The sequence below is a fragment of the Fukomys damarensis genome, unplaced genomic scaffold (genome assembly GCF_012274545.1).
Source record: "Fukomys damarensis isolate Sample0158 unplaced genomic scaffold, DMR_v1.0_HiC HiC_scaffold_7, whole genome shotgun sequence".
Taxonomy (NCBI): Eukaryota; Metazoa; Chordata; class Mammalia; order Rodentia; family Bathyergidae; genus Fukomys; species Fukomys damarensis.
The window spans coordinates 37,619,934-37,641,539 of NW_022900919.1; the positions used below are offsets into that span (position 1 = coordinate 37,619,934).

General features: G+C 38.6%; 1 pseudogene; it reads left to right on the forward strand.

Annotated features, from left to right (window-relative positions):
* Window positions 1–247: 247 nt before the first annotated feature.
* The window catches only part of LOC104871908, a 37,125-nt pseudogene continuing 15,766 nt past the window's right edge, over window positions 248–21,606 (forward strand).

Consider the following 21,606-nt stretch of genomic DNA (forward strand, 5'->3'; position numbering starts at 1 on the left):
TACCAGAGGTCATTTGCCTCCCATTTTGTGTTTCTATCTTCTCAGAACTCTGAAAAGATCTCAGATCTCTGGAAAGAGATCATAGACACTTCAGTCAGAAAAGAACACTTACAAGGCCAGGGATTTAACTCAGTGGTTCTGCCGCTTGCCTTGCAAGTGCATGGTCCCCAGTTCAATCCCTGATACCAAAATAATTAAAAAACAAAAGAAAGAAAGAAAGAAAGAAAGAAAGAAAGAAAGAAAGAAAGAGAGAGAGAAGGAAAGAAAGAAAGAAGAAAGAGAGAGAGAGAGAGAGAGAAAGAAAGAAAGAAAGAAAGAAAGAAAGAAAGAAAGAAAGAAAGAAAGAGAGAGAGAGAGAAGGAAAGAAAGAAAGAAGAAAGAGAGAGAGAGAGAGAGAGAGAGAAAGAAAGAAAGAAAGAAAGAAAGAAAGAAAGAAAGAAAGAAAGAAAGAAAGAAAGAAAGAAAGGAAGGAAGGAGGGAAGGAAGGAAGGAAGGAAGGAAGGAAGGAAGGAAGGAAGGAAGGAAGGAAGAAAGACTTAGCAATTCTACTCCCAATCTATTGGCCGAAACTTATCATATGACTCCACTACATGCAAGAGGTTGTGGGAAATGGACTCAGTATTATTGAAAAACATGCACAATATTTAAATAAAAAATAATTACAATAAAAGATTGTCGTGACTGCTGCTTCCAAGTGCCATCCAATGGAAAGACAGGCTCATAAAACATTATTATGTGGCCTCATCTACCTTATTCCCTGGACCTGAGAGTGAGCAACTTTTGGCTCTTATCAGTCAAATGATTATGGGAGATGAACATTTTGAATCGCTTTAGGACATCTAGGTAGACACCATAGTGCAATTAAAGACATTCATAAAATAGGACTGCCAGAACTACTTCAAAATGTGGCAAGAACTATGAGATAAGCATATTTTGAAAGGAATTAATGGCAGTGTGTCTTTTGCTGAAGCAAATTTTTAAAAATATAAATGTTTACTCTATATTTTAATCACACTTTGTAATCTCTTGTTGAGCAGCTGCTTTCTAGCACAGCACAAAGTCATAGAATAGAGAGCACATATTTTGTTGGAGAACTAGCTGTCTCCTGCATTTTATGTTATTTTATAAGAAACAAATACAATAACTGAAAATATTTGTTACATCTTAATTAGAGTGCCTGACTTTGTGGCTCCAAAATGAGTTTGCAAAAAATGCAATTTAATTTTCTATAACTCAAAACATTTGCATTTTGAAATTCCCACTTGTGCAACAGTATAATGCTAATTAGAGCCTCTAAGGGATTTCCTCCCCAGAGTTCATGGCAGGGTTCTAGCATGGATTTCTGAAATGTTGAGCAGCAGAGCAGGAACCTTGTTATGGGTTCCTCTGTTGACGTCAGTTCTCATGAGATGTCCATGAAAGAAGAGGTCACATTCTTTAATTTGACTGGTTTTGTTCTACTATTTTCAGAGAATGGGAACTTTTCTTTCTCTTCCCACGAATAAGTCACTGAGGCCCTGAGAAGTTTGGCTATTGGTCCTCTTTATTCTGAGATCTGCATCTCTTTCACTACTCTTGGGTTCTAAATCTAAGAGGAGAGGTTTAGAGAGAATGATTTAGAATGTAGCTCTTTTTTAAAAAAAAGTTTTGGCAAAAAAGTTCAATCCTTCCCTTTTCTCAAGTTTGCACTGTTACTTGTTACGTACCAATGTACCAGATATATTCCTATCCACAGATCTTTTCAATTTTGATCATTAGTAGATTCCTAGTACTTACATCAGAATTTAGCACATAGCCATTACTTCAGGACTGATGATGTAAGCCTCATTTCACACAAATGAATGGTGGGTATTAGAAAACCTAAGAAACTTGCAAAATGTTCCAAAGTTATTAAATGGGAAATTTGGGCAGCCAATGTACAATCATATATGTTAACATGATTCTTTTTGTCTTTTCTTAAATCATCTGGCAGGCATTAGAGAAAGCTTGAACTTGAAACATGCAAACTCCCTAATTTACTAATCTATTTGGAAATTTGGGAAAATTATTTAATGTCACAGTGTTTCTATCTTCATCTACAAAGTGGAAATAGTGACACATCTCTCACAGATGACTGGGAAATTAGAAACTAAAGAACTGAGCAGAGAGAAGGTAATACGTCTGTTATCTGTGGTTAAACCTCTTTATAGCAGTGTAACAGAAAAACACAGTGGCATCAATAATAAATTGGTTACTCACACATCTGTACTCAGCTGGGGTCCAGCTAGGCATCTCTGCTGATTTTGGCTGGACTCATTCATGAATTTAGAATCAGGCTGCCTATCAGTTGATGTAGGGTGGTTTTGGCTGGGATCAATGGGTGACTCATCTCTGGCCCATTTATAACTGCCCAGGAATGTTGTCATGGTGATAACAAAGACTCAAGAGAGCATGTGGAAACACACAGATACTGTGAAGCCATTGCTAAAACGTAGCACACAATCACGTCCATTGCATTCCACTGATCAAAGAACGTCATCCAGATTAAAAGGCTGGGGGAATTAACTCTGTCTCTTTAGTATGAGGAATGACAAAATTACGTGGCAAGAGGCATAGAGATAGAGATGGAAAATAATTAATGTCCTTAGTCTTCCAAAGTAATTGATAAATTTTAGCTCAATTTTCTGCACATTTGGGGCAGATTAAAATTTAAAATCCACTTAACAATTCTTCTGATGTCAATTGCACCAATTTATTCAAGCCTCTTCCTCTTCAGTCTCATGAGTCTATAGTTATGTTCTGGAAAGGCGACAGGTAGTTGGAAAGACATCAGTGGAGATGGTATGGTTTTTTAAATGGAGACAACTCTGAACTACTCAAATGTGGACAATTAGTAGATCCACAATGTGTGTCTCACTTTTCTTTCTCCTACAGAAAGGAAAGTCACTCCCTTGTCTCAAAGTAAGGTTTAAACATTTTATATATACTTGGGGACTAGGAAAAACTTCCAGCAACCTAGTGACATAGGAGAGCTACCAATCCACTTCTTGTATTGTATGAAGGCCAGGGTCTCTGGGTATTGTGGTATATAGTACATGTTTTGTGGAGAGTACCCATTTCCTAACTTTTCTCCACTATGTTGGCTCTGAAGACAAAAATGAGTGTAGCTGAACTTGTATGATGAGAAAGGCATGAATCACTCCGGATTCTACTTTCTACTTGCAAAGAATATCTGGATGAAATTACCCCACATAACATGGCAGATTTCCTTCTGAAATTCCCACTTGGGCTGTCTGCTCTACTCATAATCTTTCTAGCAATAACCATGACTACTTTTTTCCAAGTGAACAAAATTCCCTGGCCTTGTTTCCTGGAAAACAATTTGCTTCTGACTGTTTGGGGCTTCATTATAATTTTTTCTGATACTTACTTGATTTTTCTTAAAGCTATGATGTCCCTGAGTTGTCTTAGTTTACAGCCCGCAAAACATCCTTCTTTGTGTAGCAGTACAGCAATACTGTGTCTTCCTGTTTAAAATTCAATTGCAATTTTTTTCTGTAGGTACCTGTTCTTAACCCTAACAAAATACGATACTGCAGAAATGCATTTAATCAAGTCTTTCTGTTGAGTAGATTTTTTGTTTGTTTGTGAAGAGTATAAACAAGGGAGAAGATGACAAATGTCCTTTTTCTACAACATGGTTTTACAGATGAGTTAATGCTTCCATCATGCAGGTATTAGAGTGTAAAAGCTATTGTTTAAAACCAACCCTCTTATAACAATCACCCTCTTATAACCCAGGAGCATCCTAGCCATACCAGGTGTAATCCTATGCAGAGGAGAGTCTTGCAAAATTTATATCTACATTAACAGAGGAGTGGGAGATCTCTAGATAATCTTTATTAGACAGAATACTCAATAGTAATTGCATTCCTTTGATGCCCAGCATGGTAAAGAAAAGGAGATAAATAGTGTTGTTCCTATTCTGAAGAACCAGTTTCTGAAAAGTTAAATGTTTGGTTCATACCACACTCCTGTAAAGCCTTCAGCTCAGGCTTTCTGACTCCTAGGTTGTTGTTTCTCACTTATGTAAACTACAAGCATTTATTTCTCATAACAATAATAGCAATATTATATTGGGCTTTTACTGTATGCCATATTGTGATTTTAGTGCTTTACACATTTTAATTTACTTGCTGTTCAAAGCAATCCTGTGGTGGAGGGTATTAGTATTATTATCTCCTTACTGAGGTGGCAGCTGCGAAAGATTAAAGAATATGCCAACTTCACATTGCTGGCAAATAAAAGAGCTGCAAAATTTAAAATTTAAGAGCTCAAGTTCTGAACCATTGTGATATATCTATAACTATTTACTGAAAATTTCATTTTGGAACTTCACCATTGACATTGTTGACATGCAAAATCATACTTAATGCATCATCTTTTTTTCTCCATAATCCTCCTGTTTTAGTCGGCATTCCACAATACCAACACCCATACATTAAACAAAAAGAGAATTAATTTGGCCTGCATTTTAAGGAGATTCCAGCCGTGACCAACAGGTCCAAATCAGAGACCTCATGGCAGAAGGGCATGGCCAAGCAAGCTGCTTCATTCATGGAGGTCAGGAAGCAGAGCAAGGGGACAGTGCCAGAGAGGAAGCATGAGACACCAAGCACTACTTCCGTGTACTAATTGAGATCTTCTGGGAAGATCTCAAAGCCAGTCAATCAGGTTGACACTATATCGGGATCATCACAACTCGAATACACACTACTGGGGTGTTATTCAATCTGATTTCAACTCCAAAATGATGTTTTATTCATCAAAAGAAAGTTCTAACCCCATTCCTTTTAGTAAGCCTCCTCACCTACAAGTCCCTTTGGACGAAGTCTTTTTCAAACTTTCCATCCTCAGCCATAAATGATAAGTCAATTGCTCATCTGGATCTTGTTTCTTTTTTTAAAAAATAATGTTCATTATTTTTATGTTTAAAACAATACACAGTTACTGAAAAAATATGGGGAACAGAAAAGTATGGGAAATAAAGTGAAACCACCATAATCCTTGCTCCCAAATGACCAACATTGTTAACATTTCTATTTGTTTCTAGAGCTCCAATAGCAAGTGATAATAGCATAGTACCATTCTGTACTGCCTTTTTTCACTGAGTGTATTTCAATGTTTCATTAATTGCAACATAACTACAAACAACTATATGATATTCCGCTGTATTGATTAATACATTACTTAATACACTTAGATAAGCATCCTGTGCCATGTTCCCAATAATTTCTTGAGGAGCAATTCCAATGTAGATGTGGTGTTTTATAGAAAAACCACATCTTCTTTATCCAATCTCCAACTGATAGTACATAAGATCCTAATGAGATAACTGACACTGTGAAATGGGAAGAAAGGGGCTAAAGGTGTAGGGAAAGTGGGAAGGGTAGGGGAAAGGGAATAAGAGAAAAATATGAGAAAATGAAAAAATGGAGATAAAGCGTTTGTAAATGGGGAGGGGAGGAAGGGGTGAAGGGAGGGCAGGGACAAGAGGAAAAAATGAGAACCAAGACCTCCTGCTATGTAGAGGTACAAGATCCCAATGATGATTGTAACTGTACTGTATACCTAAAATGTAGCAATAAACTCAATAAAAGAAAAAAAATAGATGTGGTGTTTCGGAGTGTAAAGTATGTGCTTTAGTAATAATTGTCAAACTCATTTCCAAAAATATGTGCTGATTGGCACTTTTATGAATATTTAAAGGGAGCACCTGGACCCTTTCTGAGCCTGCCTCTACAAGGATTTCAGTTGTATTATGTTTTCCTGATCTACATCTGGCCATTCCAAGCCACACAGCCCACATATAAGTTGCTGTGGGGCCACTTAAACACAAGTGCACACAGGCAGAGAAACTCCTCTCTGCCCACTTGAAGGCTGCTGGCATTGATCTCATTTCACAATGACAAAAGGAGAGCTTTTATTATAAAATCATCTCCTTTCTGCAGATTCAGAGATTGAAGCCTTCTTTTCTTCCAGCAACCTAGCACTTAGAAAGAGATCAGATGAAGCTTCCCTCTCTGGTTCTATCTAGACCATACACCCACTCTTTCATTTTCCTATAGATAGGTTTCTCCCTGGTCAGCTTTTAAACAAGTTCAGGAATATCCAAGTAATTAACTCTTCTCAGAACCTACATCACAAACCTGCACTAACATGAAAGCTGGCACTCAAGATTTCAGGATAAATGAAATCCCAATGTTAAGTTGTCTCTGTTCACTAAAATACATATCCAGGGCTCAAGATATGATAAATGCAAGACATGTTCCTGCCTTTAGGGAGGCCACATTATGGAAGGGCAGGCTGGCAATAAGAGAAATAAACAGTAATTGAGGTGCACACATGAGAATACTATGTGAAATATTTCTGGTTGGTTTTGAATGATACCCTGCAGGAGATAAATGCTACACAGAAACTAAACACTGGCAACACACATCTTAGGTGGTTAGGATCTCAAGCAATCTCTCCAACCTATACAAAAATGTTTAAAGGAATTTGCTGAAGACTCTGGCACTGAGTTTCCAGCTAAGAAGTTACTTCCTTTTGTATGACATAGGGAAGGGAATGTGTCTCTTTCCCCATCAAGTGAGAAAGGCACCAGTAGACTTGTTTTCTGGAGGAAATCAAGGAATACTTTCTTTGCCTAGGTGCTCAGGCCAGTGGACTTTTGGAGCAGACAAAAGTCACTGGCAGGAGAGGGCAGGATGAAGGGAATAGCTGCACCTCCACTTTCAGGATAGGTTCTTAAGTTTTTGAAGGTGCCAAATGGACAACAGGGGCCTGATCTTTAGCTATCCTTTCACTATCCCAGCCAGTAGAGGCCTAGATGTGCCTGTGGCTCCAAGAAGTTTTGGAGTACACTCTGAGGCCAAGGGAATGATGTGATGAATAGGTATCTGGTGAGGTCATCTTGGAGCAGAGAACTCCTTCCTGTGAACTATGTCCTTAATGATATATTCACAAGCACCCCACCAGGAAGTCAGTATACCTTGTATAGCATGACTAGATCAGAAACCTTTTCTTCTCCCATTTCCCTGGCCTCTTCCCTTGGCGATTAGTGGTCATAGTCTCAGTCACTCTGAATGAACTATGTATTTTTATGTTTTTTCCAGAGTTGTGGGTGGAGACATTGTATACTCCATATCCAGATGTCTTAATTATGTTTTTCATTGCTGAAACAAAACATTGGGCTCCCAAAATTAAAGGAGTAAATGTTTATTTTAGCTCATAGTTTTTAGAAGTTTCAGTCCAAAGGCAGGGTAGCATGGCAAAGGGTCATCACAGAGGAGAAACAGTTCATGGTGTGGCAGGCAGAAGGCAGCAAGCAGCAAGCAGAGGTAAGACTCCTTTTCCCTTTTATTCTAAACAAGCTACAAGACTTTTAGGTAGTGCCACCCACACCCAGGGTGAGGTTTCTGTCTTCAGTAAATCCATTCAGCCACATCCAGAACTATGCTAATTCCAATCAGTTGACTAATTTAGTACCTCACACCCCTAACCCCAGTATCAAACACCCTAGATCCAGCAAATTCTAAAAATCCCCACTTATGAGTGCAGGAGGTTTGGCAGGGACATTTATATACAAATAATAACACCGGACGATACTAGAGTTTAGTTCCTGGCATGAACTTGCCAGCAAAAGCAAAACTGACACTTTTCTCTTGGTCATAGCTGCTGGTAACTTCAGCACTGCACACTTGCACAACAGTGGCAGTGAGCCCATCTCTTTCATCTAGCTTCTGACGTTCTCATTATGCTGTTTAACAGTTTATTTCATGTGGAAACTACCTTGCTCCTCTTTGTAAGTGTCGACGTTAACTTTAACTGTATGTATGATGAATATGCGTTCCCCATTATAAATTGTGAGGAGTTACACACCAATGTCGTGGCTCATAAATCTGGCCAAAGAGGACTATTGTCCAAATAAACAATCACAATGGTTGAAAAGAAAACATAAACATGACTCTCTGCAGTGGATTTACTAAGCAGCCATGGTCCCTGTTTTTAAAAATTAGCAATACTTTATTCTTTGCTGTGGCTTAGAGATGGTTTGAGTGTGTCCTTTGGTGATTTGTGCTTTGAAAGCTTGGTTCCCAATGAGCTGGTAGAACCTTAAGGAAGCAGGCCTTGCGCAAGGTACTTAGGTCATGAGAGTTTCTCCCTCAGATATTCTCAGGAAGGAAGATAGTTTTATGAGAGTGAATTACTCTAACTCTAGACCACTCCAACCCTTCTGCACTTAGCCAGTTCCCTTTCCATTTTTCTGTCGTGTTGTGATGCAGCCAAGACACCCTTACTAGGATGCAGGCCTCGTGCTATTTGATTAAACCCAGCAACCTGAGTCAAATAAACCTCTTTACTTTATAAGATACTTAGCCTTAGGTGTTCTGTTATAGCAACACAAGGCAGATTAAGGCAAACTTACTTATATTCTGATGCTAAAGTCTCAGCACTTAGAAGAAGTTCTAAACTATGGCATTTGCTTTTAATTTTAATTGTAATATATGACCACCAGAAGTGAGTTAGAGAACCTTGGAAAAATTTTGTGTGGTTTTCATAAATAAAGATAATTTATATGAAATCACAAGGGCAAAAGAATGCTTTATATTTTTCATATGGGACACTGTTTGCTTATTAACTAGCTTGTCACCTTCTTTGAGCCACACCTCAGGATAAAGAGACGACAACAGATACAGATAGATTCTGCCTTCCAGAACCTACAGTTCTGTTTGTCCTTACAGTCCTGTTCTGGCAGGGCTATTTGCATGCTGTGTAAATAGTTGTTCCCATTACTATGAACTTATTAATCATAAAAACTTTGTTTTATATTGCTAATCTTGTAAGAAACTGACACAAAACATAGCACCTTAAAATAGCAATTTTATTTCTACTCACAAGTTCATGTGCTAGGGATTTGAGAAATGCTCTCCTTGTTTTTTGGTACTGGAGATCAAACTTGGGAATTTTGCACTTGTGAGGCAGGTGGAGGAACCACTGAGCTAAATACTCAGCTGAGGAAATGCTCTCTTTTGATCCTCATGTGGTTGAAGTTAAACTTTGCTGGCTGTGGTCATCTGACAGCTGGACTGGGCTGTGTGTCCAAGATGGACAGAGAATGTGGGCTGTCAGCTAGGAGTCTGTCTAGGCTCTTTCTGGGGATACTTTAACATGGTATTTTCCTCATGGTGATGCTCAAATTTCTTACATGATAACCAGCTTCCCCAGAACAAGTATCCCAAGAGAGACAGTGGGAGAATCTGCTTGGCTTTTCCTGATCATGTCTTGGAAGTTACCCAGCATCACTCCACTGTACTATATGGGTCACAGTAAGTCAGCTGGGTTGGCCTAGGTTCAGTTGAGGAACACATTACCCATCTCCGTGTGCATGCACACATGTGGGGTGTGTGTGTGTGTGTGTGTGTATTGCTGAAAATTAAACCCAGGGCCTTCACACTGAGCTATATCCCCTAGTCACTACTATCCTCCTCTTTTTAACACAAAACCAACAACAACAACAAAAAGCTCTTGTTAAGTCACTAAGTTGCCCAGGTTGGATTCAAACTTGCAGTCCTCATGCCTTAGCCCTCCATAGTGCATGCATCATTCCATACCCAACTAATATCCCTATTTTCATGGGAGAAGTCCCATATATTCAATCACCATATATTCAATGGTTTTAAAACCATCATGTTCCTGGTTTCATAAGATTCATGGAATTATTTTGGGATCTGTTAGAGATAAGCCTTCACCTGGATTTAAACCTGCGTGAGATTGGAATCTACAACAACAAAAAAAACACTCTACAGCTTCTCTTCCTCCAGTTTCTGCAAAGCTAATTTCCCACTTATTCCATTGGTTATTAAGATTCTTTGTAGCTACCTCAGTACTAAAAATTTAGCTGTCATACCAGTAGTGGTACTATTTTCTATGGTATATTGGAAAGAGGGAAATGTTGTTCTGCTAAAACAATGTTTCTTGTTTGGATTTGCCAATGCAAAACCCAAAATAAGTCTGTTTACTCTTTATCCCAGTATAGAATTATTACAGAAAATTTAAAGTAATTTATAACAGAGGAATTTCATATACATCACACTACAGAAACCATACTTGAAGTATAATTACTAGCTATTAATCTATTTCTACCTGTGATGTTTTTTAGTTCCTTAAGCATAGACTTCTGCCAACAGCTGGCTTCCTCCATTCTGGAAGGATTTTTATTAGAAAAAAATCTAATTTTGGAACAATTTTGAAGATCCTGGTTTCTACCCTACAAAATTTTAAAAAGAACCTTTTTCATACCTAAAATAAATTTTTGAACTAGCTAGGGGTATTGATGTTATTATATTCCCTTTGCTGCAGCCCAGCTGAGCAAGAAATGTCTTGAATTTTCTCTCCAAAAATTGTCCAGAATTCCAGATTCAACAAATTGTGAGTTCAGTTCCAAGGAGTCAGACCTTTCCCCTTCACTAGGAAGAGAAGGACACCCTGAAGGCCACGATCAGTCTAAAGCTTCTGCTTTACAGCATAGAGTGTAATTACTGAAGCCAATCATCACCCGGCCCTAAGACACTGCTGTAAGACATTGGTGTGACTCTGTCAGGAATAGCACTGTGCATCAGGATAGTCTCCAAAGGTCACATTTGTTTGATGCATATACCAAGTGGTTTTAAACCTCATTTTGACCAAAATGCTCAGGATAAAAACATTTTGCAACATGATCCAGAATACACATAAACATTTTATAAGACAACTGCTTAACCTTACCAGATGTAATGTGCTTCGATACTTAAAATCTATTTTTCATGCTGATCTTAAGGTGCTAAATTGATATCATCACCTACAATTGAGTCATAGGCTTCAATCTGAGAAGCACTGGTTGTTTACTTATATATTATTTGAAACCATCACTAGGGTGCTAAGGGGTCTGGATCTGGAAGGATTCCAGACTCAGCCAAGAATTGATCTGAAAACTATTTGTTTATCACAACAGTTCTTAGGACTTAATTGCCTTTAAAGTGTGTCTTTTAAGAGGAATTTGTTTCCCTTCCCTTTTGACAGAAGTTGGGTCAGGGTCATTCCAGTTTATCAGAGAATCTCTAATGACTTAAAACTTTCAAAGACCTGGGTCATGTCTCGGTAACTTATCTTCTGAGTGTCTTCTTGGTCAAATTTGTCCACCTCTTCTAGGGCAAACACACTATGGACCAAAGGATTAAGGGAACGGAAAACTATGATAATAGTGATAATAATAATAAAAATATTTATTATATATGTAATATGTGGCATGCATTGTTCTATGTACTTCAATTTATACAGCATGAAATTCTCATTATAATCCTTCTTTATAGAAGAAATAGAGGCACAGACAGAAAGTTTGCCCATGGTGAAATTGTTAGGATGTGGCAAAGCCAGGACAGGAACTGGCTCCAGATTGCAGTTTGTTAAGCTACTGAAATGGACTGCATTTCTCTAAAGGTGGTTCTGAGGGTCAGATTCCAATTGTTGTGACAAAGCATCTAAGACAAACACTTAAAGGAGGAAAGGCTCATTTTTGGATCGCAGTTTCAGGGGTTTCAATCCATGGCTGTTTAACCACATTGCTTTGGGCTATGAAAGCACAATCTATCATGGCAGAAGTGTGCAGTGGGGGAGGCCGCTCATGTCATAGCTGCCAGGAAGCAAAGACAGCTGCTCCTCAAACATCTACTGTCTAGAATATACACAGAACTTTAAAAAATCAGACCTCCCACACCAGAGAAACTATTTGTATAATGTGAGAAACTGAAAGTGTAAATAAGGATCAAAAGGCATAATAGATGTGAAATAGGAAGAAAAGGTCCAAAGGGGAAGGGGAAATCGAAGGGGTAGGGAACAGGAAAGAAGGGAGATGAATAAATATGAGATAAGAAAAAAAGTGGAAACAAAGTCTTTGTAAATAAGGAGAAGTGGAGGGGTTGAAAGGAGGGCAGGGGAATGGGGAAAAAGGTAAGAACCAAGAAAAAATCATATAAAGGTACAAATTCCCAAGGATGAATGTCATCTTATTGTATACCTAAAATGTACCAATACATTTAATGAATAAAAAACAGACCTCCCAAATTTAAAGACCCAGTCCAAAATGGTCATCTGAAATGAACAGACATTTCTCAGACAAAGAAGTAGAAATAGTAAATAAACATATGAAAAAAATGTTCAACATCACTGAACATTCAAGAGATGCAAATAAAAACAACACTAAGATTTCAGTTCGCCCCAGACAGAATGGCTGCTATCAAGAAATCAACCAATAACAAATGCTGGTGGAGTTGTGGGGAGAAAGGAACCCTTTTCCATTGTTGGTGGGAGTGTGGACTGGTGCAACCACTGTGGAAATCAGTGTGAAGTTACCTCAAAACACTAGGATTAGGGCCGGGGATTTAGCTCCGTGGTGCTGCTGCCTGCCTTGCAAGCGCAAGATCCCAAGTTCAATCCCCAGTACCAAAAAAAAAAAAAAAAAAAAAAAAAAAAAAAAAAAAAAAAAGGAAGGAAGGAAGAAACTACAATCAGAAGTTCCATTTGTTTCTATTTTTCCATTTGACCCAGACTGGGTATCATTCCAAAATAGCTAAAAGAATCATACCACATGGATGTATGCACACCCATGTTTATAGCAGCACAGTTTGAAATAGCTAAAACTTGGAAACAGCCCAATTGCCCATCAACTGGTGACTGGCCAAATCCTAATATCTTCTTCAAGACACATCTGCAAATGATATAACTTATTCCAAGAAGGCCCTACCTTTTTTCTTTTGCATTGAGATGCATCTCTAGTCCTTTTTGGTTTTTATTTTGAGACAGGATTTCACTAATTCACCAAATTGCCCAGACTGGGCTTAAATTTATAATCCTCCTTCCTCCATCTCCCAGAGTTCTGGGATTATAGATATTTATCACCATGCCTGGTTTAACCTCTTCAAAGTTCCACTATCTCCAGGTAGCAGAAAAGGATGGCAACAAATTCTTTAATGCATGGGCCTTTGGGGATACTGCCCATCCCAACTATCTAGCAAGGTGCCTGAGCTGGCATGACTAATGATACCAGAGAGCTTGCTGGGAATGCCAACTCCCATGTTCTTCCTCACTAACTGAATCAGAACTACATTTTAACAAATTCCCCAAGTGATTTTGTAGCACAATCATGGAGCAATGCTATTTCAGAGCAACGTGTAGGAGCTCACTTTATATTTGCATAACCTCAAAGTCAATTTTCACTCTTCTTGTTTTGTCACACCTGGAATCCAGTCTACTAAACTGGATTATCTCCATCCAAATCCACCTAGCAAAATCTGCTAATGTTCTTCACAGTGTATTAAGAACCCTCCACTTTTCTCTACCTGCATCGATACTGCCTTCTTCTAAAGCTTCATTTCTTCTCTCTGAATTTTCCCAGAGACTCCTATGTCTGTCTATGTCTCTCTACAGTTTTCCTTCCACACAAGAGCCAGCAGGTAAAGTGGTTATGTCACCTTTCTGGTCAAACTGTCATATAATTTCCCTCTCTATACTGAAACAAAACCTCCACATAATTAGCCCCTGCATCCTCACTGCTATATCCTCAGCATGACTTAACTCCTAAACTCCTCCTCTGTCTACTTGAATCACACTGGCTTACTCGATCTTTAGGGAGTTGTCAGAACATGCTACTTGCTTTTCTTAGCATTCTTTGCCCACATCTACTGGGCAGGCCCTCTAATTTCCCTTGGGTTTGGTTCAATTTTCGCTGGAGTCTTCTCAGTTTTCTTCCTTTCCCTTCTTCCTTGGAAGCTCCAGCCATCCATCTTCCCTTTCACACACAATGAGCAAGTCTTCTCTCATTTCTAGCATTCCTATCCACTTTATTCTGCTTCCTTTTCCATCATCGAATACTATATATTTACATTTTCATTTGCTTATTAGCTCTTTACCACTCAAGAATGTATGTTTCATTCACTGCTATGAATGATTCTGCACATAGTAGAAGCCTAGTTTAAAATTGCTGAATGAATGAAGGAATGGAGTAAAGAAACAGGATACACTCAATAATTAAAGTGAGTGATGAAGATAATCTGGAAAGAGCAGTTCTTCATTCTATGAAAAAATTAATTTCTTCTTCTCTAGACTTCCCACTACACAAAACAAAACAGATTCCATCTTAGAGGATATTCTTGCTCCCTTAAAAATTGGCGATGATGAAAGCCTGCCCCTCCCTCAACTCCCATAAACTTAGTGGAACATACTACAGGTGATAGGCCATTTATTTCCATGCCACCCATTTTTCCTACAAGTTGGTGGTGGATATAGAGAAGAGGGCGTCTCCCAAAGATTTGTACAACTCCTTCCCTGGATGAGAGATGGGAGTGGAGAAGACAGTGAGAGAATTGTGAGCACAATAAGAAACCAAGTAAGACAGATTAGAACTTACAACGTCCCGCTATAAATGCTCCCTAAAAAATGTGTATCTTTCGTATGCTGTTAACAATAGAACCACAAGAAAAGCTCAACTGGGAAGGGAGCGGGAGGGGTAGGGGAAGGAGAGCAAAGAAAGGAAAAAATATGAGAAAAGAAAAAAGTGGAAACAAAGTCTTTGTAAATAGGGAAGGATAGAGGGGTTGAGGGAGGACAGGAGAATGGGGAGAAAATAAGAGCCGAGATGAAGAATGTTCCACTAAATTTATGGGAGTTGAGGGAGGAGCAGGCTTTCATATGAAAAACTCTAGGAACTATTTTTATTTATTTATACAACAAGTATAAAAATTAATATTGCCTTGGAATTTTTCTTTGACACTACATATTAACATACGAGGAAATCCAAACAGGCTAAGATGTTAAATCTAATAGACATCCAAGTTCTTAGTTTTATAACATTTTTTGTATTACTCTACAAAAAATTGGTAATGTGAGGGAAACAGAAATTTTTTGTATGCCCCTGTCTAAATGTCTCAAATTTTAGTATGACATTTATTGAACAAAATAAAATGACAAATATAGTTAATTTTTCACTGTGATATGCTGTCATGACATATGTATGAATTTAATTAACTGTAATGTAGCACAGAAACATCTCATATAATTTTATATATCTAGACAGGTTAAAAAATCTTGATTGTGAAGTTAAAAAGTTTTTAAATTATTTAATAAAAGTTTCTGAAGTAAAAACAAAATTGGCAATGATAAATAATGAAATCCATTTTTCAAGGCCAGATGAATAAATGAAACAACCTTTAGATTCTTCCACCTAAAGTGGATATTATAGGTGGTCATACAAAAGGTATCCTTCTGCTTTTCCAAGACACATGAGCTAGCTTTGATGGGCTGTGGCTGTTTCACCAAAATAGGCTCAGTGGCTGATTACTTGTGACACTGGTGCTATGGTTGGGATTTGTCCCCAAAGGGTTCATGTATTGTAGATTTGGCCTCAGTGTGGGATATTCAGGTGGTGAGACCTTTAAGAGGCAGGGTTTGATGGGAGGTCATAGGTCACTGTGGCCATGTCCTTAAAGGTACCTTAAAGGCAGTTCTTGGGGGGAACTCTTAAGTTTTTTTTTTTTTTTGTATGAGAAAATTGTTATAAAAGAATGAGTTTGGCCTCTCCAGAGCCTCTTTCTCTTCCTGTCTGGAAATGTCAACTGTCCATGCCCCATAGTGATGCAGTCCAGCTTGAAGTCCTCATCAGAGCAGAGCCAAGGCTCATCCAAATTCTCTTGTCTCCAGAACTCTGACATTCTTTATAAGTGGCTAGCCTCGGATATTTCTTCATAACAGTGAAGATGGGCTAATACATATGGTTACTGGTCATCCAAATGGGCATAGGGTTGAATATTTATAACTTCTGAAATGGGGTGAGGCAGAGAACTCTTCTAAAACAACCAAAAGAGCAAGGGCATTGATTGGTACTAACCTTGCTAATGGTTACTGAATATAGGCTGAATATTTTTTTCCAGAAATGCATAAAACAGAAGCATTTCAGGTTTTGGGTTTTTCAGAATGTTTATACATACATAATGAGATATCTTGGGGTATATAATCCAAACCTGAACACAAAATTCATTTATGTTTCATAAGCACCTTAAATGGTGGCAAAACAAGAAATTTTATATAATACTTTCAATAATTTTGTATGAAAAACAAAGTTTCACGTAGTGGAATTTTCCATTTGTGGCTTCATGGAGGTGATCAGAAGTTCTTGAGTTTGGAACATTTTGAATTTTGCATTTTCGGATTAAAGATGATGGTTAAGTTTTACTTAGAACATGCCCGAGGCTATGCAGAGGCCTTCCTGTGGCTTCTCTAACTTAGTCTTGATAGTCCTCTAGGAACAGCATTCCATTTCTATCACAAAGATGAAAGAATGAAGGGTATGGCACATCCTTCTGATGTGAGAACCAGAACTCTCCCTTTACAGTGCATTTCCCCTTGTGCTCTTTGTGAGGGACCATGAGCATTGCTGTGACCCCCAGAAGATGCCACAGCCAAAGACGGGAGATAAAATGGTTCTCAAAACCAGAGACTGAGCTGAGATTCAGTCTATGCCCCATGAGTCCCAATACCTTATCTCCACACGCAAATGCAGTTCCTCCACAAAAAGGCAAATAATGCTACCAGCAATACCGTACTGCCAGCAAACAAATACAGTTATGCATTGCTTAATGATGGAATCTTTTTGAGAATGCTTATAACTAGGTGATTTCATGCTTGTATGCACATGACAGAGTATAATTACACAAAGTAACTTACTAGAAGATATGGGACCACTGTCAGACGTTTCTGTCATTGACTCAAATGTATTCAGCACAGTACATGACTAGAATCAGGCTATTCTCCAATAGCCTGAAATGCAAGGCAATTGTTACTTTGGATCATTTAAAATGGCCCTGGGCTCTGAAGCTCTGGTGAGAATGGATCCAATCACCCAAGTGTGGGCTTCCTTTAGCCAAGTCTGTTTATGCAAGAGGCTTAGAGAACTAAAGATTATAAATTAGCACCTACTCATTTTTGCTTTCTCCCAGCACACAACAATGTTGGAAGCTCAGTGATGGTAAAGATGAAGAGTGTCTCTATAGTCCATGGTACCTGCAAGCAGTTTCTCAGAATGCAATGCTCAATCAGGATGGGCAATCTATGAAACAGGGGCCAAAGCCAGTCACACCCATTCTTGTACAGGTTGCTCTGATGATGCAAAAGCACAACTGAGTCATTGTGACAGAGCTCATCGGACTCACAAAATCAAAATATTTATAAAGATGGTGCAGGGTGACAGGTTCTTTCTACCTTTTTAGTTCTTGCTGACAGTGTTGCCCCAGCAGCAGGGAGACTAACAGTGGCCTGACTGTCTACTAGGGGAAACTCAGTAGAGAGAGCTCTCATCCAAACTGACCCAAGCTCCAGGGCTCAGCTGAGAGCTCTGGATATGGGCAGGGTCACAGCGGTCATGGCCTCATAAGCTAGTTTAGGTGGAGAGTGATTCTGAGCAAGGTTGGTGAGTAGGGTCTCTGAATTTCTGTGGTGAAGCCTGGCTGGTTCTCACTGCAAAATCATCCACTATTTGGGGTGTAGGGTGTCATGATGGTGCTTAAATCCCTGTTGCTCAGCTTCATTTCAGGGTCCAGTGTTCCTCAGGCCAAAGGCCATGGTTGATAGATCTGTCCCAGAGTTGCAATTAATTTCACACTTCGGTAGTGAAGTGCTTCCTCAGAATGCCAAACATTGCCTCCCTTCATCTCCTACCATGGGCATTCAGGAGGCTTAAACAGTTAGAAAATAACCCTTCAAAGCACTTTTTTAAATGCCCCTTTTCTTAAGACAATGGTATCAACAGACTTCTAGTTATTTAAGGAAAGTCATCATTTTTTTAAATAGAGGAAGATCTGATTCATGATATTTTGATTTTAGAGGAGGTGTCTAATATTCTGACCTCCATTAAAGAAAGGAAAATAACTAAATTGTGTATCTAACACTTCAATTCTCTGGTAAAGGTTGCTGCGACACTAGACTCTGAAGATTGTTGAGCAAATAAAAGATTGTTAAGCAAATAAAATACTTACTGGGCAAACTCTAGGAGAGCTGAGTTCAAGTCTATATCTTTCATCCTTGTTTTACCAGATCTGGCACAGTAGGTGACAGTAGGTGCTCAATAAATATCTGTTCCATACAAAAGCAATCAAGAGGAATTGGAAGCAATAACCCAACTCTAGAAGGGCCTGGTGCTTCTGCTTCCCCTAGGGAAGTTCTTGTCCTGGGAATGGGATACTCATCTGTGGCTATGCTCTCGATGTTTACCACTACCTTGATCCAAAGGTGCTAAGGCGGGTGCTGCTGAATTTTGTCACTGTAAGGCTATATTTTTGTGGGTTTTCTGGACTAAGCTATTCCCTGAGTTTTTGCACATCCTTCTTTTTGATATGCTAATACATTTAATCAAGCTTTCATGCCCTCAAGCTAGTCTCTTTATTTCAATTCAGGTAGAAAGAAGTCGTTTCCTCTTGGGAGTTGTGTCTGCTCTGAAGTGAAAAGAAAAAAGTAGAACTCAGGTTGAAAATCTCAAGCAAAGCCTATAAATTTAAGAACTTACCAAACTTGTATCTAACTTCCTTGCATTTGTGTGAGCATTTCTTGAGGTCAAAATACAGATTTTATCAGATTATTAAAGGGGTCAATGACCACAAACCAATTAAGTGTATAGGATTCCATTTCTTTTCATATAACTTCCAACCCATTCCGTATATTATGCCAATCTCTGTATAAAATTTTCTGAAGACTCAACTAAATAAAGAACTACAGAATCACATGAGATTTCCAGAAGTGATTTATTATTTTATTTATTAGAAATGAATTGAGCACCTACATTATGCTATTCATATTACTAGGTACTAAGGTAGGGAGGTTAAATGGCATGATTGATCAAGAATTTGTACTGACATAGGGGATAAAGGAAATTAAATTAATAAATGATGCCAAGCATATAATTGAGAAATTTGTAAATTGGATGCAAAAAGAAGAATTTAAATTATATTAAGTCATCAGGGAAGACTTCTGGGAAGGCTAAACTCAGGAAAATCTTTTACAGAACTACAAAACATTATTTAGTCAGAGAGAGGAAGGTGATGAATAAAAGTAATTCTGGTAGAGAGAAACAATATGTATTTAAGGATGGAGCTATGAAATGGTATGACATGTTCTGATTAGATCAGTGGGAGATAAAATCACAGAAGTACTTTGAGTTTTATTTTCAAAGCAGATGGACGTGTAATAGGTACTTCTGAAAGCATGTTCTGAAAGCACTCTTGGATGGATTTGTTGGCATAAGGTAGGGCTGAGGTCTTTACTAATGATCATGTAGGGTGGGGAGGAAGTGAATGGAAATATGTACAAGGGGATACATTGATAGAGAAGGGGAAATGGACTTAGAGACTAATTGTGGATGGGTAAGAGGAACTTTTTTGAAACTTCTCATGAGTCCTAGTTACTATGTAGAGTAGTAGTATGGAAGATAAACAAAGGCTTCATTCACTTAAGTGGGTTTGGAAGAAGATTGTGAGTTTATTTATAAACGTATTCAAGAAGGTCAAAGAGCCTGTGGATGGATATCCAAGCAGAGAGATATTCAATAGATATTTGCATAAGGGTCTGAATCCCAGGAAACAAGCCAGGTCTAGAAGCAATATTTCAGAGTTTCTAACATATATGTGATAGCTCAGTTTGAGTGAAAGTCCCAGAGGAAATCTGAAGAGAGAGAATAAGAAATAATCAAATAGTTTTGAAGAGTGCTGAAATTTAGGGATTGAAGGAAGTGTGAATATTCTGGTTAAGAAAAGTAAGTGAAAAGAATGGTCAAAGAGATGAAAGGGAGACCAAGAGGTCAATGGAAAAAGAGATATCAGTAGAGGAAGCTAGCCAAGGCAAGCAGCACACCTGAGAGTGAAGGCAGAAAACATTGATGATTAAGTAACAAATCCACCAGGCACTTAGCAGGAGCACTTTCTTTGGCTTGGGGGAGCAGAAGCCAGACTGGAAAAGGTTGGTGAGTTAAATGGAAAATGAGAAGACAAAGAGAGCTAAAGAGTTGGGCTAGGAACCAGCAGAAAAGTTTGTGGGATTGAAGAGAAGTTTTGTTGTAAAGATTGTTTTATATTAAAATCATCAACTCACTGAGTTTGTAGCAGTGATAGGTGTGGAAAATGACTCAAGAGAGAATGGCCTGTGGAGATAGAAGGTTCTGGGGTCCAATGCTGTAATACAAGAATTCATTTTGACCTTGAAAATACTGTGCCATTAAAAACAGTAATAGAGTGTTTAGTTAGCATATAACTAAGGAAAGCCTAAAACAGAATCAGCTGGATAAAAAGAAACTAGCACATATATCCAGTTAAGAGCTAATTCAAGTCATGCAGCCCTTTAGAATATGAAAGAAATATGCAGCCCTTAGAAATATAAAAGAAACCACAGAAAGAAAGATGAAAGTTAAAATAAAAATAGATACCCCCACACCCCAGGAAGAAGGTTCGTAGGCAAGGTGTGCTAAATTAGTTGATAGTTCCTCTCTAACCTCTGGGCTAGAGAAACTTAGAAATGCAGAGTAACTAGTTTCTAGCTCAGTAACTAATTTCTTACAAACTCTACAAAGCCTGCTGATCTCTGCTTGAATGTATAAGGCCAAAACAAAGAAAGCACATTGGCAATTTCACTTCTTGAATAGCTGCATGGTGGGTATCCAATGAGCTTTTTTCTTCTCATTATTTTTGATAAATACCCTTAAAATTTTCTCCTTTTGTCTGCAGTTTTCATTCTCTGACTTCAAGAGACCAAGAGCTCCAATTTATACACCCTTAACTCATTCAATATAATTGTGATTTTTCACCACTGGCTCAGAAGCAGTGAACAAAGCCTAATGCAAGAACACACATATTACAGGACTCATTTTTATATGAACTGTCTAGAATAGGCCAATCTATAGAGAATGAAAGTAGGTTAGTGGTTGTCAGGGACTGGTAGAAGAGGAGAATAGGAGTAACTGATAACAGACGCTTTGGTTTTGGTAATTTAGGTAATAATGATGTTCGCATAACTTTGCAAATATAGTACACTAAATATTATTGAATCATACTTTTTAAATAGGTATGTTATCTATCACACAGGAAATTTAGGCTACCAGGCCTTTTTAAAAACTTGACAGAGGCCTTTGATCAGAAACCAGACTTGGGCCGTGTACTCTAACTTCTTAAAGATTTCCTTCACAGACATTCAAGATCGGATCGGCCTCTGATGACCCACGAATAAGAGGCGGCTCTCACCTCCTATTCCCCGCGGGACGGGGTCCCCCCAGAGAGCCGCAACTCTGTAAGTGCATTCTGGAGTTGATAAAAGAGGAATCCACAGACAGGCTCGAGGAGAGATCATCCTCAGATAAGAATGTAGACCCACTTTCTGCTCCACATACCCATCCTCCAGAAGATCCTTTTGGTTCTGTTCGTTTCATTTCTCATTCAGCTGCCTGCCTGCCTGCCTGCGATCACCGGCGGCGTGCGCGCGAGCTCCCGGCCTGCGCGGGAG